Source organism: Chlamydotis macqueenii, chromosome 1 (assembly GCF_036417535.1).
Source record: "Chlamydotis macqueenii isolate bChlMac1 chromosome 1, bChlMac1.mat, whole genome shotgun sequence".
In the NCBI taxonomy this organism is placed as follows: domain Eukaryota; kingdom Metazoa; phylum Chordata; class Aves; order Otidiformes; family Otididae; genus Chlamydotis; species Chlamydotis macqueenii.
This window is the reverse complement of record NC_141556.1, coordinates 989,499-1,009,592: the sequence shown is the minus strand read 5'-3', so window position 1 is coordinate 1,009,592 and position 20,094 is coordinate 989,499. Positions and strand designations below refer to the sequence as shown.

General features: G+C 47.7%; 1 protein-coding gene across 3 annotated transcripts in view; it reads left to right on the top strand.

Moving 5' to 3' along the window:
• PPP6R2 (protein phosphatase 6 regulatory subunit 2) overlaps nt 1–20,094 on the top strand; it is a 96,947-nt gene that overhangs the window by 534 nt on the left and 76,319 nt on the right. For 2 of the 3 annotated variants that reach the window (XM_086743807.1, XM_086743824.1), the window contains exon 2: nt 5,477–5,554. The exons of the other annotated variant lie outside the window; for it this stretch is intronic. The gene's annotated coding sequence lies outside the window, so the exon portion shown is untranslated. The remainder of the gene's footprint in view (nt 1–5,476; nt 5,555–20,094) is intronic. 3 annotated transcript variants of the gene reach the window in all.

The following is a 20,094-nucleotide window of genomic DNA, read 5'->3' as shown; positions in this document are numbered from 1 at the left end:
CTGGGATACCGCCCCTCCAGCAGCTCTGCCTGCGCAGGGCCGGGTTTGAGCCCTCGCCCTCGGCCGTGCTGGAGTCCCACCGGGTCGTTTAATCAGCCTTAAACCGGACTTTCTGCGCCAGTCAGAGTTCGCTTTCTCGTTTTTTTGTTAGTGGGAGGGGGAGATTTGACCTGGTGGGGAGGGGCAGTGGGAACAGGGGTCCGGGTTTCCGTGACTCCATCCTGGGCAGCGGCTGAGGGCTGAAGCTGGCGGGGGAGGTGGTGCTGGCGAGGTCGGAGTTGGGGGACAGCGACCTGGGGACCCGCTGGCCTCGGGTGCGCGGGGCCCGGAGCCCGAGCGAGGGTCCCCGCCGGCTTCGCGTGAGCAGTAAGTGAAAATAAATGTCACTGTGCTGGCGTTAGCAGCCTGCGGAAACTGGGGTAGCAGTTGCAGCCGCAAATGGAAGCGCTGTAATCTTGCAGAAAGACGGCTTCTTGATGAGTCTCACCAGGACCCCCTTCCTAATCTGAAGGCCTTGTTTTGCACCAGTTAAAAAAAAACACAAACAAACTGGGAAGTGAAAAAGAGAAACTGACAGAACTTGGAGGGACCTGAGGTATTTTTAGTATCTCGATCCCCCACTTTAATATTTAAAAAACTGAAGCTTGTTTTCATAATGTACTTTATTTTATCTCTTGAAAAACAAAGGAGAAAGTTGTGATTCCAGTCCTGTCCAGACCTACCCGTTTGAAGCCAAGCATGTAAACACTTACTAGTAGATTTTTGTTCTAAAGCACTGTTTTAAGAATGATGGGAGAATAAGCATTTATGATTTCTCTTCTTACTCTGACACTTAAAAGCAAACAGTCTGCCAAAATACTTTAGTGGTAAAAAAATAATAATCTGGTGGATGGTAGTATAGCGATTTCCATAGCAACCGATGGTGATATCATGGTAAGCAAAGTTAAATTTTGGAATGTGCAGTAGGAGCACATAATGATCTGTACTCGTTTCAGCGATAGCAATAAACATTTGCTCAGGAGAAGATGACGGAGGATTGGATGAGAACAAAATGGTTTGAAATGGAAGGCTTGCTTTGTTTTTGTGTATTCGATATGCGGACATTTCTGGTGACTTTTGTACTTTGTTTGTATTCCGCTGCAAATCCAGGGATGTAGGACAATGTTCTGTCTGGAAATCGTGGAAAATTCACGGCGCTGCAGCAGCTTTCTGGGAAGAGCTCACTCTGTAGCAGCATGGTATCAGACAGGTGGTGCAGAAAACAGCGCCGAGGTTTGGGGAGGTTCCTGCAAACCTCAGACTGTGAGAGTGCGACTGACGTTGAGCGTTTGTTCTGGGGGTGAAGTTCTTAGTTCAGAAATTGGGGACTGTAAAAAAAGAATAACAAAGAGAAAATTGTCTTTAAGAGCTTACATTTTGGTTTTTTTTTTCCCCTAGTAAGCAAGCATCAGTCTGTGGGCTTACATTATTTTTAGAAAAGGCCAGGCCGCTGTCACGAGCGGCATGGCCTGTGTGGCAGTGCTTGCTGGCGAGGAAGGGCCGAAGCCCGTGCAGCCCCCCGTCTGCAAAGGGGTGCCGGGGGAGCTGTTGTGGGCCAGCAGCACTTCAGAGCGGGGCTCCCCCCGCCGCAGCTCACCGTTCAGGGCTCGGGCTGGGAGTCGGCTGCAGCGAATTAAGTTCTCGCGGTCCCCAGGTAGTGCGATCCTGAGCTGGAAGGAGGAATCATTTAGTTGTGCTTCCCCTCCTCTGTGGTTGGGAGATATCCCAGGCAGCGCTGATCGTGTTTTTCCAGGCTCTGTGGAAGGAACGCTTCATTGGTGTTTTCCCTCGAGTTTATTGACTGTCAGCTAAGGTGTCAAAGGGAAACCAAAACTGTTCTCTTCCCTGAGGTGCAGTAGGACGTCAGTGGTGCAGGAGATGTCAGCAAATAAAGGTGATGCGTGTGAGGAGAGCTCGGGCTGGGGGGACAGGATGAACTTTCTTACTCTGTTCCTGATAATGAGGTGTGTAGAAGTGTAAGTGTAAAAGCTGTGGATTATACGTTAGAGAAAGTGACTTCACCTACATAATCAAGCAGTCTGTTTTCTTAACACAGCGGCTCGCAGTCTGAAGTGTTAGTGCCTGAAGGGCAACAGCTAGAGCAGTGCAGTAAGCTGGGCCGTAAATTGGGCGAACTGGAATGCCAAGAAATGGAAGAGTATCTCGTGATAGTAAATGTTTCTGAAACAACAGTAGAATGACAAGAATAACTGGGAAACTTGGGTGTAAACGACACGGGAGAAATGCGTGAGGTCAGGGAGTTGAGTGCAGAGCAGGAGCTGGGTGCTTAACAGAGCTTTTGAGAACTTTACAGGGAGGAATATTTGTGGGAGGTCTCGTTGTTTTGCTAGATGTAAAATCATCGAAGAACTAATTGAGGGGAGTAGACTTAATGGGCTGTATTAATGAATGATGTCAGCTCTGCATCTGAGCGGTCAGATACGGAGCCACAGCAGTCCTTCGCTCTTAGCCCTATTTGTAGGGTAACAGGGTTCTGTTCTTAATTACGCTTTATGGGCTAGGGAGTCGGTTTGACTGTTTGTTACCTCCTTTTCACGGAAAATCTACAGATGTCAGTGGGTTTATATAAGGATCAGGGAAAGAATGTGGCCTCCGTGTGACCAATAGTAGCAACAAAGGAACTTAAGAGTCTTCTTTGATTCAATATTATTAGAAGCAAAAGTATGTTGTCTTTTCTGTCCGCTGCGATGTTTCTGGGGCGCTTGTTTCTTCAATTGCACTTCTCCCCCTCTCCGTGTCTGTATTCCTCCCACCATCCTCCCCCCTCCCCGTGATGGACTTCTCTGCTCCCTGGTTTGACCTGCTGAAACAGGCAGCAGTGCAATAGCCAATATTGCTGTTACTGTTACATGCCTTGGCTATCTTTACCTGCCTGTTAACTCTGGTATGGGGGGAAAACTCGGGCAGATAAATATTAGTTATCTCGGGAAATGAAGCTTTCACAGCCAAGGGTAAAAATCTCAGACCGAAAAAGCTGGGATTTTTGTGGAGTTTGAACGCCACACACGTCGCGTACGTGGTGTTCGGATCAGGTCTGCGAATGGGAAGTTTGACATCCCTGGCTGAATTAACAGTGACGTTCCCTCTTTTTGCTTGTTAATGCCATTTAGTCCTGGGTAAAGCTGAGGCAGTGCGAGTAGTCACAGTAAGAAATGGCTCCACAGCCATGCCTGAAGCCTAACTGAAATTGTCATCTTTGGCAGGGGTGACTTCAAACTAAACACCGTGTGGCACTGAGCTTTGGAAAGGGGGTTGTCAGCAAAATTAGGACAAGCCAGCTTAGGAGAGCGTCATGTCAGAAGGAGGAAGTTAAAATCGTTAGCCTGAGCATGGAAGCTCTGCAGCTGTTGAGCTGTGACTGCTGACTGCTACTCGTTTTCCCTCTCAGTTTCTCTTTCTTTGTGCCTAGCTGTTTTCTCGCTCTGTGCGCGGTCTCTAAGCTCTCCGGCAGCGGCCGTGCCTTCAGCGTGCGTGGTGCCTGCTGCGGGGGCAGCCCGTCCCTGGAGTCGCGCCTCTGGATGTCGCAGCGTTGCAAATACTGAATTTCTTACCGTTGGGTCAATGTCGTGTGCTTAAGGACACAATCTTCTCTGCGCAGAAGGGGAAACCGGAAGGCGTGAGAAAATAACATCACAGTTAAGTGGCCAAGTTCAAGAAGTTATTTGAGCCAGGCAGGCAGAGCTTGCAACTCTTTCCTGACCTGGACAAAAGCAGAAACTTGCACCAGCTTTCATTTTGGCAGGTGGCATGGTAGGCAATCTACATGGTTTGCAAAGAAAACTTTCCAAACGTATTGATTACTTGGTTTCAAAGTTTGTGTTCAGTTGGCAAATGCCTCTGCTGCTCTTTCCGGTATGCCTATGCTAGTTGTCTTTTTTTATTTTTTTTTTTTAAATTTGATTTCAGTTCTGCAGTTTGCTGCTATTCAGAGCATTGTGGCCTGCAGTGACACTGATAACTGTTAAGTCACTTTGATTCTGATTTTGTTTGGCAGAATTAGGAGCAGTAGCAGCAAAGCAGAGACTGGCACTGCTTACTGGGAGAAAGACAAAAAATGCGAAGACTGCGGTAGTGGAGATGGTCTTTGTTTCTGCAACCTACAGGAAGGAAGAAGGAAGTAGAACACGAGATATTTCAGTTTCAGTTTTGTCTTTGATTTTTCTCTGGTAGGCTTATTTATGTTAGCTGAGAAAATGCATGATGGGTATGCCGTGACATTTTGTGATAAGTGACTTAGATTCTCTTCTGCGTATCTTTTCGTTCTGGGTAGTCTTGCAAAACCTACGGATTGTTTCAGCCTCTTGCATACGCAGCGGAATGGGATGAGAACAGTTGTGTTTCTTTAGCTGTTTACTCTTCATTTTCTTCCCTCAAAAGATCCTCTGGCATGCCATTTAATTACTTTATGTTAAGACAGGTTTCTTGGTTTTTTAGAAGGATAATTGAGACTGTATGCTATCAGGTTGAAAACCCTGTCCTGTCCCCCCGAGCCAGAGGACTAAGGGCGCAGTTCCACAGCGACATCAACGGGCCCGGGTCCAGGCTGCCGTGTGTTGGCGTTAATATTTGTGTGGTATGCCGCCTCGGAGAGCTGAGCGGGCTGAACGCTGGCCCTGCTCAGAGGGAGTACTTGTCAGCTGGATCAGCTCCCTCAACCAGCTCGATGTGTCGTTGCGTAAACGGCGCTGACACAGGGGAGGATGTGGGAACGTGTGACCCAGGAAGGAGGAGAGGGAAAAGAGCAGGTCTGTCACAGTCTGCATTTAAATAGGGTGTGGTTCAATGTAACTCATCTCGGTTTGCGGTGCAAGGTGTTCCTGGTGTGTCCCTCTGCGTTAGCGCTGGTGCCGTACTCTACAGGAAGCCAGTCTGTCAGAAGTCTGCCTTCGCTTCCCCTGTTCTTCTTCTGGTGGTTTATTTTCCTGAACGAGCACTGCTGCTGGAGCGTTTGCTGGACAGTTTAAATGTAAAGGGCTTGGGGATAGCGGGGCTGCAGGGCGTCAGCAAAAGCCGCGATTCCGTGTTAGAGTAACTCACACCGAGCCTGGCGAGTAGAATATCCAGGTCATCCCCAGCGTCCCAGCACCTCAGCTGCTGAGCCAGAGCACCCGATTAATGGCCAGCAGATGCTCAATCAACACTCTGTTTAACAAATTAGAAGATACTAAGTGATGGATTTCAAATTAGTTCTATTGCATGTTATCCCTCCCCCCTCCTTTTTTTTTTTTTTTATACGGAAGATTGTTTTTCTTAGTGCTCAATTGTTTTTTACTGCTTCTGCGTTCTCCCAGTCCTTTACTGTATTACTTTTTAACATTACATTGTCTGTTGTCTGTGATATATCCTATATCTTCTTTTCTCTTTTTTTCAGACTTTCTAAGCCTTTTTTTTTCCCCTCCCTGACATTGTGTTTCAGACTCTGCCTTCACTTTCAAGGGGCTGGAGACCTCTCACCGAAGCTCACATATCTGTGATGTAAATGCCTACATCTGAGGTAACCGTTTAGGATTCCTTTTTTAGTCAATGGAGAGAAACAGATGCTTATTTTCTTTTGATGCAGAAGTCTAAAATAGAGCTGAGTTTTGCTGTAGAAGTGCTCATTTCTCTCCTACTGCAAAGGGAGTCTGGGTGACTAATTCAGATTAGTCATCCGTAGTATAAATATCTGCACGTTAGGTGAGACGGATCCTGTTGCAGAAGACTTCTCGTGCTAGGCGGAGATTCTGGTGGGGACCTCCTCATCGCGGTGAGGTTGCCTTCTGCCCTTGGTGCCTCGTAAGGTGAATCGGACGTTGGATATGTTCTGCAATGTGCTGTGCCCTTAGCTCTGCTTGGTGAATCTTCTTCCTCTTTCGTAGCTGACTGATAAGTTTGAGGTTGAAAGCAGTGCCTATAAATAATTCAGAATCATATAGTTACCTGTTTAAGACTAATACAGTAAAACCAATTTAATTTTTTGTCACATACATGATAGGCACGGTTGGTTTGCCAGATTCTGATGGAGAGGTAGAGGTGCTGGCCGGAGGGGGTCGGGAATCAGCAGTAAGCTCCGTGGTGCGGCAGACAGGATTGCTCCATGTTTCTTCAGTGCCTACCATGAGGAGGACCCTAAGCTGAAAAGAAGTTTATCACTGTTTTAGCAAATGTAAATATTGAATTTTTTCCTTGTACTTTCTCTAAAGACTGTTATGACCAGTCCTGAAGACTGTGACAATGTCTGGATTTTGTGAAGACTCAAGGATGAAGTAGCAGAGTAGTTTACAAAAATACGAAGGCACTTGAGGATGCTGAATTTTGCAGGAAGACGCATAATATTTTAGAGATGCGATGCCAGGAATAAATGCATATTTGAATTCATTGATGTTACACTGTACCCACTGTTTCCTCTTACGAAACAGGCAGCTAATTTCATTACTTCTGTTTTTCCTGGTACTTCTGTTATCTTTGTTCTTGGCGAACTGTAGTCCCTATAAAATAGCTGTTCGAGGCAATCAGCATTAATATCTGTAGTGCTTTCAGTGTGGCAGCTTTCGTCCAGTGTGTCCATGGCCTCCCCGATCCTGCTTGTCCCCATTTTAAAGAGCAGCGCTGCTAAAGAATGTTGTGTCTTGCAGGAAAAACCTCACCGATTCCACTTTGTTTTTCATGAGTGAAAGTTTTTACTCAACTGAAGCGAGCTTATAAGTGCTGTGTTTTAAAATACCTGGCAGAAGACATTGGAATGAAGTGGTACAGTTCCCAAGAACAAAACTATTTAATTATTTTTAGTCTTAGAAGAGAACAGCAAGTGAAAATATTCAGTGTATACTTGGGGTTTGGCTGTATGCTTGAGTTTTTACAAGGAACTGTGAAGTGAAACTGAATCACCTGCTAGTCACAGTAGATGTTTGCCAGGTGAGGAAAATACTGTTGCATAATCACAGTTTGTTGTTGGAGCTGGTGGACTGTGCCCGGGTCATGGGTGTATTATTTTGGGAAAAGCTGAAACTTTACCAAATCACTAGCAACCAAACAGCAGACCTAGTGTTTGGAAAAACAGGGGGATCTCAGAGGCCCTTGATGAAAGGAAACAGGCTTCCGCTGGGCTGCGTGTTTAAGTTTTGCTGCTTGAAAGGCAGTTCTTGCTGGAAGGAAATCACTGCAATTTATGTACGTTGGCTGGTTTGAACGCAGGCTCCCAATGGGGAAGAGATGGGGGAAGACCAGATAGTGTTGATGGAAAGCCTGGGAAAACTCATCTCGGAGCGTGAAGTTAAGCCAAAATAACATGGAAAAATATAATTATTGGAATGGATACCATGCCTGAAAATGGCGAAATATTACGCGTGTTAGTGCTAGGGACGCTTTTGAGGTATGTGAGTAAAGAAAATAGCTGGGCAGAGAAGATAAAAACCGTACTGGGTAATTTGCTGTATTTTAAAAAAGCAAGGGAAGTCTGATGGTACAAGTGGAATTCTAAATGCATTTCTCGCTGGCAGTTTTTGGCGTGTGTATAACTGATGAAGCCTGGTGTCAGGGATGGCTGTTAGGCCAAGAGCTTGTGGGAGCGTTTTACCTGTCCAGGTAAGAGGGGAAAGCTTTGTCTAAATGTAATGCTTAACACCACCTCAGTATGCTGGGAAGTATACTGGTGGGATTGGGAAGACCTTCCTTCTGCTTTTGTTCTTGTTCTTCAGCAGATGATGCTCCCGTAGTCCCATACTGGGTTTTCTCCACCAAATTCTGCGGCAGCGCCTGCTGCCTGCTTTCAGGGACTGAATGCCACAAGCTGTTCCTCTGTAATGACATTTCTTACTTAAAACCTAGGGTGCTTCCCTTGCCCTTGCCTCTTCTTTGTTCTTGCTGGGTCTGTTCCATGCAGCAGTGGAGGGAAATTTAGCTGAGGCCCCCGAGGCTGTGTCTGTACCATGCGGCTGAACGTGGTGCAGAGAGATCTGTGGGGGAGCTCTGGGGCTGGCAGCGTCCCCTACACCACCTCCAGCTCGGTGCGGGGCTGGTGTGCCTTCTCCGTTTCCGAAACCTGAGCTGGTGCCTCTGTACAGCACGGTACTGCACACGCAAATGTACCAGCCTGCTAAACTGGGAGGGGCGTCTCTTAACACGGTGCTTTATCGTGCCGTTCGGATACGGAAGCAACAAGAGCGTTGTCTAAAATGTCACTGTCGTATTTTCCAGCTGAGGAAAAGTACCCCACACCTTACTTTCAGAATTTGTAGAAAGCAGAAAGAACTCTCTCCGCTTTAGACAGGATTGATAGTCTTCTGTGTTTTCTATCGTTTGAGAAGTCAGGTTTGAGTTGACCGGAAGGTGTTTTGCTCAAGCCGAGTTGCTCGTGAGGCCCACCGCGGTGCTGGGTGCTCTCGCAGAATTGATGGTGGCACGTGCTCTCGGCGCTGCGGGGAATGCCCGTCTGCAGCAACGGGGCAGGCGTTCCTGCTGCTTGTAGTGCGCTTTGCTTGAAATGGAATTGCTGGCTTGGGAATTGTTACTCAAGTAGACTTTGAGTGTTACGTCGAAGTACTCTCTTACGATGCCTCCCTGCACCTGAACATTCAGTTGCAACACCAGTGAGGCTTGAATACGAAGTTTTGTGGTAGTCGGAGATGATCCCAAAGATGACCCTCTATTCCTGTAGCTGTCACAGTGGCATTCTCCGAGGTATTTATAGAGACCGAGCATACGTACTGATGGTCTTTTGTGCAAAGTTGATGTTCATTTATTTTCCCAAAGTTTATGCAATCCCTAGAATTCGGTGTTAAACGTGGAAAAATAAATGTCATCCTTTGCAGCCATTTGAAATCTTCACCTTTTCTGTTAGCGATTCTGTGCTTTTTATTAGTGTTTTGAGTTATGATTAAGGCCGTTTCGTTACTATGTGAACGACTTCTTACAGTTTGTGCTTGAAGCCACAGTTTGACGTGCATTGAAGCTGGCACTGCTGCGGAAAGCTGTCCCCTTCTTGCTGCTCGTACCCGTTCCTCGTCCCTTCTCTACCCGCCCTCCTTGCTGGCACAAGCGTTTGTGCAGCTGTGTTGTGAACCACTTTGGTGGAGGGATCCAGCTGAAGTTTTTTTCTGCTAATACTGCATGGAAAAGGAAAACAATTTTTTTTTTTCTTTCAGCAGTGTAGGTTTAAATACAGGGCAAACTGTGGCCTAACAGCATCAGTGCATAGTTCTGGTTTGTGATTTCAAGAGCAAACTGAGCTTTTGTGTTTATTTGTCCAGGTAAAGCCAGTTTGGGAACTCCAAAGGGTGGGTCTGAGATTTCCAAATGATTGTTTTCTTTACAAGATGTTTGCTGACGGGCGGAGCTTAGCCCATAAACACAGCTTAAGTGGTGAAAACAGGCTGGTGGTCCCTTGTAATTGGTAAGATTTTTCTTCTCAAGTGTTTTAATATTTATTTTAACTGTAGAACTACGTAAGCTTGGTGTGGACTGTGATGTCCTGAAAGGTGAAGGAAGTTAAAATGCATATGTTGTTTAACATCCTGTTTGAAGGCGCTGGCTTGTCGCAGTTTTGGCAAAGCAACGTTGTGCCTTGTTTCCACGTAGTCTGGTTGGGAGAACAGCGCAGTGCCGGCATGTTCTGGTAAAAACTGCAGCGTGCAAAGGGCTGAACTGCTTTAATGTAAATCGAGGGCGAGTGCAGTTTTAGAAGCCTTAGACTTTTGTTAAAGGACCATTAAAGGAATGCAAGCAGTTGTTTTTGGTGCTCATTTGGGGACATCGCGGTACTGATACGTACGGCTTCTTGTAAAGCGCAGCAGGAAACCTTGCTTTGCAAATGCTGCTGCTCAGCTGTCCAGTAGTCTGGGTGGTATGATGTTTCTTTTGTAATATTGCCTTATTCTGCGTCTGCAGCAAAAAATACAATTCCAGGGTCCAGAGGTCAGTGTGGGAAACGATTTTGACAAACTGGGTTTTCTGAGAAAGGCTGCTTGCGTGCCCCAGTGAATACCAGCATCTCGGTTTTGAGATAATGGTCCAATTAATAATTATTATTTCTGAAGGGCTGTGATGGTGATCCCGGAAAAAAATAAATTTGTTGCTTGAACAACATGTAGTAACGGGTCTAAGTGGCATGGAAGTCTTGTTCGCTACTGCAAGCAGTCAAGTGAAGAGGAGCCGGGCCAGAGGCGTGAACTGCCAGTTAAAAACCCCCATGATCTTGTATTGCTCCTTTAACAGGAGTGTGCGCTGGCTTTTTAACATGCAAATCAAGTTGCAAATCTTACACTTGGTCTTTAAAGTGGAGCACCGAAATCCCCCGGGGTTCCTCCTAGGCGCTGCTGGTGCCTGCTTCCACGGGCATTGGCGTGAGGGACTCCCCATCGGCAGAGAGGGCAGCAGCTGAAAGCGTTGGAGTATTAATCGTCTTAAATTATTAGCGATAGAGTGAAATACAAGTTAAAAATTTTGACGTAACTATGCCCTTATAATGGGAAGCTGGTAGGCTGTGGGGGTTTAGTTCCCTGGTGTGTGTGTAGCTCCATATGCTTTTGACTGACCTAGAAAAACAAATTTTTTTTTCAATTATGTTCACAGTGTCTTTGGTACATTTTTCTGGCTAGCTTTTTCCTGCTTTTTTTGAAGCGCTGCAGTTTTTTTCAGTGTCTGGGTGTGTTGCGTTTAATTAAAAATGTAACATTTGAATAAAGAAGCTGTGCAAATTCTGTCCTTAGCATGAGGCAGGGCATCAATTAGAAGGCTGCTGAACTAGATACTGGATGAGGATAAAGTTGATCATCAAAACAAAGTACTTCTTGATATCATCTCTTTATTAGGGAACTTCAGAAGAATAATTAGAAGTAGCTCTTAATTTTGTGTGCGTATTTGTACAACAGACAGGCCTTCATCATTTTTTGCCTGCGGCAGTTTTTTATTAAAAGAAAAAAAAAACCCAACACAACACCCAAACCAGCACAAGTCCGTACCGTGCTGGTGTACCAGGCTCTCCTGCAGCACCTGTGATCTCCTGTTTGTGCCCAGGAATGTACGTGGAGATGGCTTTTTCCTTTGTCAGTTAGGCGGTAAGAAAAAATGAAGACATTAATATTGCTAGCTTGGAAGAGGAAAACAAAAGCAGAGTTTTGGCTGACGGGTGAAATACTGTTTTGACTAAGAGTAAATTTTATCGGAGAATTGTAAGTGCATCTAAGTGTCTTCAAATCAGCAGCTCGGGCTAAGCAACCTCTCGGGAAGCTGAAACATCTGAGTTGTATGGTGACGTTTGAGGATGAACAGAATCCTCCGTTCAGCGTTTCCATCTTCGTCGCCCGTGCTTGCCGTGGGGCGATGCCAGTGCCCCTTGCAGAGGTGCCCTCTGAGGTTCTGCGCCGTTTCTGGCGGGTGGATTTGGGACAGGTTTTCCCCTCTCTTTCTGGTGGTGGGGCGGGAGGCATCACAAGGGAAGCCTGAGCAATGTGGCAGGGGAACGCTGTGCCGGAGTGCTGCATAGAACAGGTTCGGGGAAAATGAGCTGCGCAGCTGGTACCACGGCACAGGTCTCCCCGCTGTGGCAGGGCGTACAGTGCTGGGTTCGGTGGTTCTGAAACGTGAAAATCCAGATACGGAACCTTTCCTGACAGTGCCATGGACAAAGTGCGTGGTGGCCTCTGCTTAGCTGGTGCCGTGGAGCTGGGATAGCAGGTGGATGTAGCGTGGAAAACTCCAGCTGGGGGATGTGACTCGCGTTGCTCAGGAGGTGTTTGCCTGTGTCTGCAGGGTGATGGCCCATCCTCTCCTTTTCGCGGTCTCTGAGGCTTGGGAGGCGGAGGCAGATGCTGGGCTGGAGTTCAGAGGTGCACTCACCGGGGGAAACTCGACAGGCCGTTCTGCCGTTCAGATAAAGCTTTGCTGGTGTTCTGCTCTGGAAGCGTCCTACAGGCAAAATCCTCTTTTCGTTCTTTTTTTCTTTCTTCCCCCTCTGGAGAGGCATCCTTCGCCTGTACGAAACAGGAGCTTCTGACTGGTTGACTGTTCACCTCTGAAAGTTACAAGGCTCTGAGGGGGTGGAAGGAAGATGAAGTAATAAAATAATGATAAACTAAGTTCATTTTTTTTTTTTGTACTAAGACTAAAACATGGTTTTCACAGGCTTGAAGTTATCCCGGTACTATGATAATAGCTAACTACAAAGCTAGCTGCGTACAATTTGTAATTTTGTATGTTCAGCTGTAGGAGGGAATAAAGGCGATAATTCATTTCTGTGTTTCGTGTTCTCGGGACTTTGATGTGTACATGTGCAGTCAGAGCTTGGCAGAAATTGCTGAGATCGTAAGAGCTTGATGTCCAGTGGGACGCGTGTGCCAACTGGGTGTGTGTGGACAGCTGCTGGAGCCGTCGTTGCCTCCGAGGACTCTAGTCTGTCCTGCTTTGCCTTTTGTTTGGAGTTTATAAAAAAGAATCGAGCAAATGAATGAGGGGTGGGAACAAAGAGAATAGCGATGAATGAGAACATTATTTATGTAAAACGCTGATGTTAAAGTAGTTGCTTTATTCGTGTCCTGCAACTTCTAAAGGTGTTTGAAACTGCAGTGGTGACTCTTGCAGAGTTTCGTAGAGAACCCTCCATAGATAATGTCCCTTGGCTTTATTTTCACAAAACCTATCTGTCTGTTTCGAGCTTCAGTGTGGCACCAGGGCTGGAGCAGATTGCCTAAGTGTTTCATCTCAGGAGATGAAGGCTCTCTGTACCTGTAGAAGACAGATCTGTATCTTGCTATTTCACTCTTATGCTTTGGGCTTTACTGCTTGCATCAGACCATACTTAAAATAACGCCTGCCCGTGTTAGCATTGCTCATGAAAGCGTGTGGGGCGTATCAGATAACGCTCCGTAACGTCTGTTTCTGTTGTTGGGTTGATGTGACACTCGTATGCTTGGGGAGGAACTGATGTAAAGCCTGCCAAGATCTGGCTTTCGAAAGGTGTCTGCAGGTAGGTTTCTAAAGAGGAAAACGTTCTTTCAGGTAAGGGAGGCTCCTCGGTGGTAAAGTTGAATTTTCTGTTACCGCCAAAGATAGCATGACTGCCAAGGGCGGGCACGATACGCATTGCTCCAAATTCTGCCTGGTGTTAATGAAGCCTGAGTCCTTCCAAATTACAGATTAGGTGGGCTAGAAAGAAGTAGAAGGTTGGTGAAGAGGCGTTCTGTATTTCCTGCCTTTAACTTTCTATTTTTTATTTTGCCTTCTTGTGACTCCATCAGCAGCTACTTCCCGGGAGAAGTGTAGTTGGTAGGAAAGAGAAACGTGACTGCTTGAAAGGGATTGACTTGTTCTCGAGGTAGTGGTGGGCTTCAGCAGCTCCAGTGCTTATTAGATACCAGTACTGCTTTAGTTTGTCTGAAGAAGCACAGACCTCTCAGGTATAATTTTGTGATAATCTGGAAAAAAATCTTTCTTCTTGAGCTATAGTATTTATTTACATAGCAAGCTTTTCTGTCCTCCATTGGGATTCTTCACTGTTCTTTATGCCTAGTGTGAATAAGAGGAATCAACACAGACCTTTGGTTTAATCTCGGCTGTGTTATATCGAATGAGGAAATTTTTTATCAGCGTTGCTTCGTCTTGGAAACAAGCACTGAGAGTGTATTCCTGAAGAGTCTCAAGTAGGATGCTGAAGAGGTTGAGAGTGAGCTCTAGAAATAATTGAGTAGCTCATTATTTTCTTCCCCTGACAGACTAAAGTGTAGATTCGGAGCATTTTGAGCCCAAAGAAGAGCAGACTGCTGTAAGTCGTCTGTTACCTGTATTGTGGGTGTACGTCAGCAGCAAGGCGTGGTGCTGGATCCAAGCTCTGCCAGAGCAGGGCTTGTCCTCTGCCGTGCCATCCCTACCTCTCGTCGGTGACTGACAGTGATGGGGTCACGGAGCTGGAAGAGGGGGGCAGGACGGTGGTGGGACGGAGGTGTTGGTCGTGATGAGCGGCAGCCAGAGGCAACAGGTGACAGCCAGTAACCTTGTAGTGGGGCCAGGCCGTTGCAGTGGGGTTGACGGCACGGAGCGTGGATGTGCAGGGAAGCGGCGCAGCGTTGATACTGCAGTACCAAAAGATCGGGAGTAGAGTAGTACAGAATGCTGTAACTCAGGTGGTCTGTGTGTGGCAAGTGGTTGTCTTTAGGCAGGTCGCAGCAGTTAAATCCCCAGGAAACCAGCGGTGTGTGCAGCAGCGGAAGGAAAGAAATAGTGGAGTGCTGTTAGTGCTCAGGGCCTCAGCAGCGGGAGAGAACTTGAGGCGTTAAAATACTCTCAGAAGACGCTAACGTCTAGTTCCTTCTCTGTGCAGTGTAGGTTAAAACGTCATCAAGGTTTCCATCAGTCTGACCAGGCTAAAATCCCTTCAAACACAGCAGCTGGTGGGTGGTAGGAGGTGGAGAAAGAATGACTTCAGAGGTATTGTTGGTGTGCCTGGAGTGTATTTTTCAGTTGTTTTGAACAGATTCACTAGCAACTCTTTCCTTGTTTCTGCTCTTAAGTGCACAATACTGTTCTGGTCACCTACCGTGCAGAACTGCTGTTGTGAAGTACTGCCATCTTCAGAAGCTTGGTTCTTCCCTTTTTGAACGATGCACGCTCACCTGTCTTGACAAATAACAGCACGTCTTCTGAAAGGATGACATGACGCACATCTGGGGTGCACTGTGTGACACAGAACTGAGAGGAGGGCTTAACAGACCTGTGCTGCCGTACAGAGGGACCCCAACAGGCTGGAGAATGGGCCGGTAGCAGTCTGGTGAAGTTCAGCCAAGGGAAACGCCGAGCCCTGCCCCTGGGGAGGAATAATCCCGTGCACCGATGCAGACTGGGGCTGAGCCGCTGGAAAGCGGCTCTGCAGAGAACGACCTCGGGGTCTTGGTGGACACAAGCCTAGCCAGGAGCCAGCGACACTCCCTTGCTGCAAAAGTGACCAGCAGCCTTCAGGGCTGCAACGTGCGGCATTGCCAGCAGGTCCAGGGAGGTGATCCTTCCCATCGGAGTCCTGGGTCCAGTGCTGGGCTCCCCGGGACGAGAGACGGGGGCGTAGTGGAGAGAGTCTAGCAAAGAGCCAGGCGGTTGGTTAAGTCTTAAATTGGAGCATTTGCCTTGTGAGGAGAGGCTGGGAGAGCTGGGGCTGCTCATGCTGGAGAAGAGGGATGTGTATAAATCCCTCATGGGGGAATTAAAGAAGATGAAGCCAGGCTCTCCTCAGTTGTACCCAGTGACAGGACAAGAGGCAGTGGGCGCAAACTGAAATGTGGGAAACTGAACATAAGAAAACATATTTTTACTGTGAGGGTGGTTGAACACGGGCACAGGCTGCCCGGAGGGGTGGTGGAGACTCCATCCTTGGAGATGTTCAGAACCGGCCTGTTCGCCGTCCTGGGCAGCCAGCTGTGGCTGACGCTGCTTTGCAAAGCAGCAGGTTGGACTGGGCGATCTCCAGAGATGCACTTCTGTCTCCTCTGTTCTGCGGCTGTTGCTGTTACAGGAAATGCTGGCTCATATCCTTGTTGAGGTAAAAGCTGCTAAACTGTAAATGGTGCTCTGCACAACTCCTTAATTTGCATGAGGCTGCCGTGCCGTTTACTTTGTCTTAAGGAGTCTCTCTCAAACCGTACCGGCCAGGGCAGCAAGCGCTTGAGGATTATTGCCTGCCCCAGCACGGCTGTCGGGCTGTAATCCTCAACACGGACGGACCGTTGCCTTTATTTGCATCGTTATGTTTTGGCGTAGGGGTCTGCGGTGCTTCTGGACACGTGTGTGTTGTCTCCTGTCACAGCGCGAGCCCTGGCACCCGCTGGGGACGGGCTGTGAGCTGGTCAGCGTGGCTGTCACAAGGCCACAGTTACACAGCGTCAGGGGAAAAGCATCCAGTTCTGTGGGACACCCCACAGCCCGTAAAATGAGGCATTTCCTCCTTACTTACGTCTGCTGGTTCAAAACCAGTCTGAATCATTCGTGTGGTGCGGCCCCGGCGGGTACGTGCCAGTTCAGAGATCGCAGCCGCTACGGCCGAGTGTGTGGATGGTACTTCTGCTCTGGGTTTCCTGGCTTTTGCGGAGTTAGCTTTAGCTGTGCTCTCGTTTGCCAATTAACTTCACATCAATTTTGGATAACACTTCAGGCTCTGGTTCTCTGGGAGTCCGTATGCTTGCTGATTTTCTTTTTGGCTACCTCAGGTGGGAAATACTCTTCCTAGAAAAGGGAGAATGGCGTTTTCTGTCTGAACGTGCCCTGAGCTGACCGTCAGAGGGCAAGTGAAGAAAACGAGACCCTTGCAAACGGGAATAAGCAGGACAGACCCCTCACCCAGCAGCGTTTTCTAACTGGCGTGGCGTTTGTCTGGGTTGGTGGCAGGTGGATTTGTATCTGCAAATAAGAGTAGTGGTGTTTGGCCTCTGCTTTGAACTTACTCTCTGAGATGTTACAAATATTTCTCAATAGAACTTGCTTGCAGCAGGAGAAGGTGGTTTGAAATACTGCTAGAAACGAGTGAGCGCGCAAGGAAAAACGTCAAATTTCTGTACGAACTCCGTGTGTTCGGGGGCCCCCGGGGAACACCACAAACCTTTGCCTTCTGCTCGCCAGCGTGGTACTGGCTCCGTTTCTGTTGCAAACAGAATGGAACCCCCCCACTATCCCTGTCCGCCCCATCCTCGCCCCCTTAGCCCGAAATACCCGTTTGGCTCGTAAGAAGACTTTCTTTAGGAAGGGAGACTTTCTGCTCACAGGACAGTTTTTCCTCTTCGGAGCTGTTACGTGGAGTGTCAGAGATGTTTGTGCAGTGATCTCTTTAAATTAAGAAAGGCTTTTTAAAATAAATGATCATGAAAGAATGGGATGAAGCGAAAATGAGACCAAGAATTGTTTTAGCTGGTAGATTTCCTTACTGCTAATTCCTTCTGGCAAGTTAGGCGCGTGTGGAAGGCTGCCCGGGAGATCTGCAGCCTTTTTGTTGGTGCAAAACATGTTACTGTCAGAGCTCGCCAGACACATTTCTTCTGGCTGCTTAGCCAGTAACTCTCTTAATAGGTACCAAACAACTCCGCAGTGCTCCTTTTTTTTTTTTTTTTTTTCCCCTCCTCTCTTTCCTCCCAGCTTTCCAAGGACCCAAGGCCTAGGAGTGTGCTGCTTGTCCGCCGTGGGCTGCCAAAGCCTTCTTGGAGGATTTGGAACCGGACACTTTTTCCATTTACTCTGCAGAGTTGTTTCTCTGGTTGTACAAAAAGAAATGTTCTCAGAGCTCTTGTGATGCAAGTTGAATTTCGGAGAAGATGCCATGCAAATAGTCATCAGTATAATTGGAAAGCGCCTTTAAAAAAATCATTAAGCTGGTGTGACGCGGTGGTGCGCATCGGGAGCCTTACTTGCACTTTCACTGATTTCAGAAAGAGCATTGCTCTTGCCACAGGCACAGCTGACGTACTTTAAAAGCAAGACTTTTGGGAGAGCATTTTTTCCCTTTTCCTTTTATTTTCCCTGTTTGCAGCATGATTTCTGAGCATATTCTTTATGGGATTTTTGTTGGTGCTATGCATGTACCTTACATGGGATCATCAGTTGAGGTGGCACCCTGGAACGCTTGCATAGAGGTAAATAAGATATCCTTGCGTCTTTCTGTTCAATTCTTAGAAATAAAACCCAGCAAGAACAGCGATACTATACTAGAGGTATAAACAGTCTGGTGTGTTTTGTTACTCTGAGGAGTTCTGGACTTTCTTTTGAAGGAATGCCACTGACAGCAGATCACCGCGGTGGTGTCTGGAGGCACCTTTCCAGGCCGCGCTCGCCAGTTCCTTGTGTGTCCAGTGAGCCTTGTTTCCTCCCAGTTCCAGGTCTGATCGCTAAATGCTGATGTGCTGTACCCTGTAACCGCACTTCTGGGGAAGGATGAGGAGTCTTGAAAATTAGAGAATCCCAGAATCCCAGAAGGGTTTTGGGAGCGTTCAAGCCCACCCAGCCCAACCCCCTGCCAGGAGCAGGGACATCTCCAACCGGATCAGGTTGCTCAGAGCCCCGGCCAACCTGGCCTGGAATGTTTCCAGGGATGGGGCATCCACCGCCTCGCCGGGCAGCCTGGGCCAGTGCTCCACCACCCCCAGCATAAAAAACTTTTTTACAATGCCCCAACTGAAATGAGTGCTTCTGGATTACAGCTCCGCGACAGCTCAAGCCAGTTGTTTACAGTGTCAACACTGACTGCGCTCCGAGTGCCCGGGTGTAGCTGTGGTGGTTTAAGAACTGGCTGAAGGAGGCGGAGGCCGTGTGTGTTTTAAGTCCAGCCACGGGTCTTTTAGGAGCAGGGAAGCTGAGCAGTCGCCGTAGCTGTTTGATTGCTGTCTGTGAATTCGGTGCCGAGTTCTGGTGTTCAGATGCCTTGTCTGTGGGTAAGCGTAGGGAAACGGCGTGACTACAGTTTGGTGTCCGTGCGCTTGGTCGGATTCAGTGTGGTTTCATAGCAGTTCGTGCCTTTGTGCCACGGGGTTTAGTGTTTTTGTGAACACCTGACGGGGTCCTGGGCGCTGAATCGGTGAGAACAGCCCCCAGCCCGTGCTGTCTGCTGCCTCACTGGGTTTTTCCTGCGCGCTTGGCACCGGCGGCTGGCACGGCAAGGGCTTAGGCGAGCGGCGGTGCTGGTCTGAGGGAAGAGATGCGGCACTGTGAACGAAGAGACTGGCTTGAGCTGCTGCAGAGCCGTAGTTCAGCAGCACTCGTGGCAGTTGGGGCAAATAACTGATAGGGGATGAATTCTCTCTCACGTGCCTCTTTCCTCTCGCTGTGACAAATGTGAGGCATTGCGTGTGCTATCGAACAAATAGATGGAAACCGCTGACAACCCTGGGTTTTCTTGCAAATGATGGGAAAGGTGAAGATCGAGGTGCCCCCGGCAGCAAGGCCTGACGTGTGAAAGCTGCGTGAGAGGTTACGGTGAAAAGTACAGAGGCTTCGCTACTTCCAGGGTTTATGGGAATGACTTCTGGGCTGCCTGGTGTGCCACGTTCTTGTAACTGCGTGTTTTCCTGGAAACCGATTCTTTTTGTGCCTCGAGTCGGGAGCATGATAAGTTTAGGTAGTGGTTTTTATACATTTGTGTATATTCCAGAAGTAGATCTTGCCAACTTTGGGCTCTGTGTGATTTTTAATTTTTTTTTTTTTCTAGCAAGGGATTTTATATGGTGTGCCGACATTTTTTTTTTCTGTCCCCATCCCCCTCGCCATGGCCTGTGTGTCGGTGTGTGGTCACGGTGTACCTGAAGAGTTCAGCAGGCTTGGGTTTAGCGTTGCAGAACTTGAGCAACTGCTAGTTTTTAATTTACTGTGGATTTTGTATATTAAAACTAAAATTTTAAATTCTGTGTAGAGTTTAATGGGCTTGCTTTTCCTTACCAGCTGTAATGCTGTGTGTACCTGGCACAGTGCAAGGAACTGTACTGAGCTGGGGGTTGAGGTTTGTTGTAATTTAGCCTGAACTTTCTTTGGTCTCTCTGAGAAGCAGCAGCGTGGGGCGCGAGGGAGGGAGGCGGGCTGTTCTGCGGCAGCGGGAGTAGCACTGAACGGGTTCCTGACATGGAGCTTTGCCCTGGCTGAAAAAACTTTGGTTTCGGTTGTGTTACCAAAGCGCAGTTACAGCTCATCCACTGTTTGATTTCTTGGTTGGGTTTAATCAATTTTTGTCCGGAACAGAGTAGTATTCAGACGTGCGGTTTTCTAGAACGAGAGCCTGGATAAGCAGGGGTGACTCTCGAGAGCGTCTTGTGCCCTTTTGGATGTGAACTGGGTCCAGGATGGTGGCTTGCCATCTCCTCTCTCCGGTATGCACAGGAGGAAGGCTGTCAGATGTGTCTGCAGACTTTGTCATGGATGCCTTGAGCCATTACAGCGTGCTCTCAGTTTTGGAGGGCGTTTACTTAACTCCTGTGGAAAGTTGGGCACTTTTTAGGCAAGTTAAGTTGTGCAGTCAAAAAGTCTCGATAACCCACATTATAAAATTTCTTGGGAAGATCTTGGTGATAAAAATACTGAAAATGTAAATTCTTGTGAGGTGCCAGC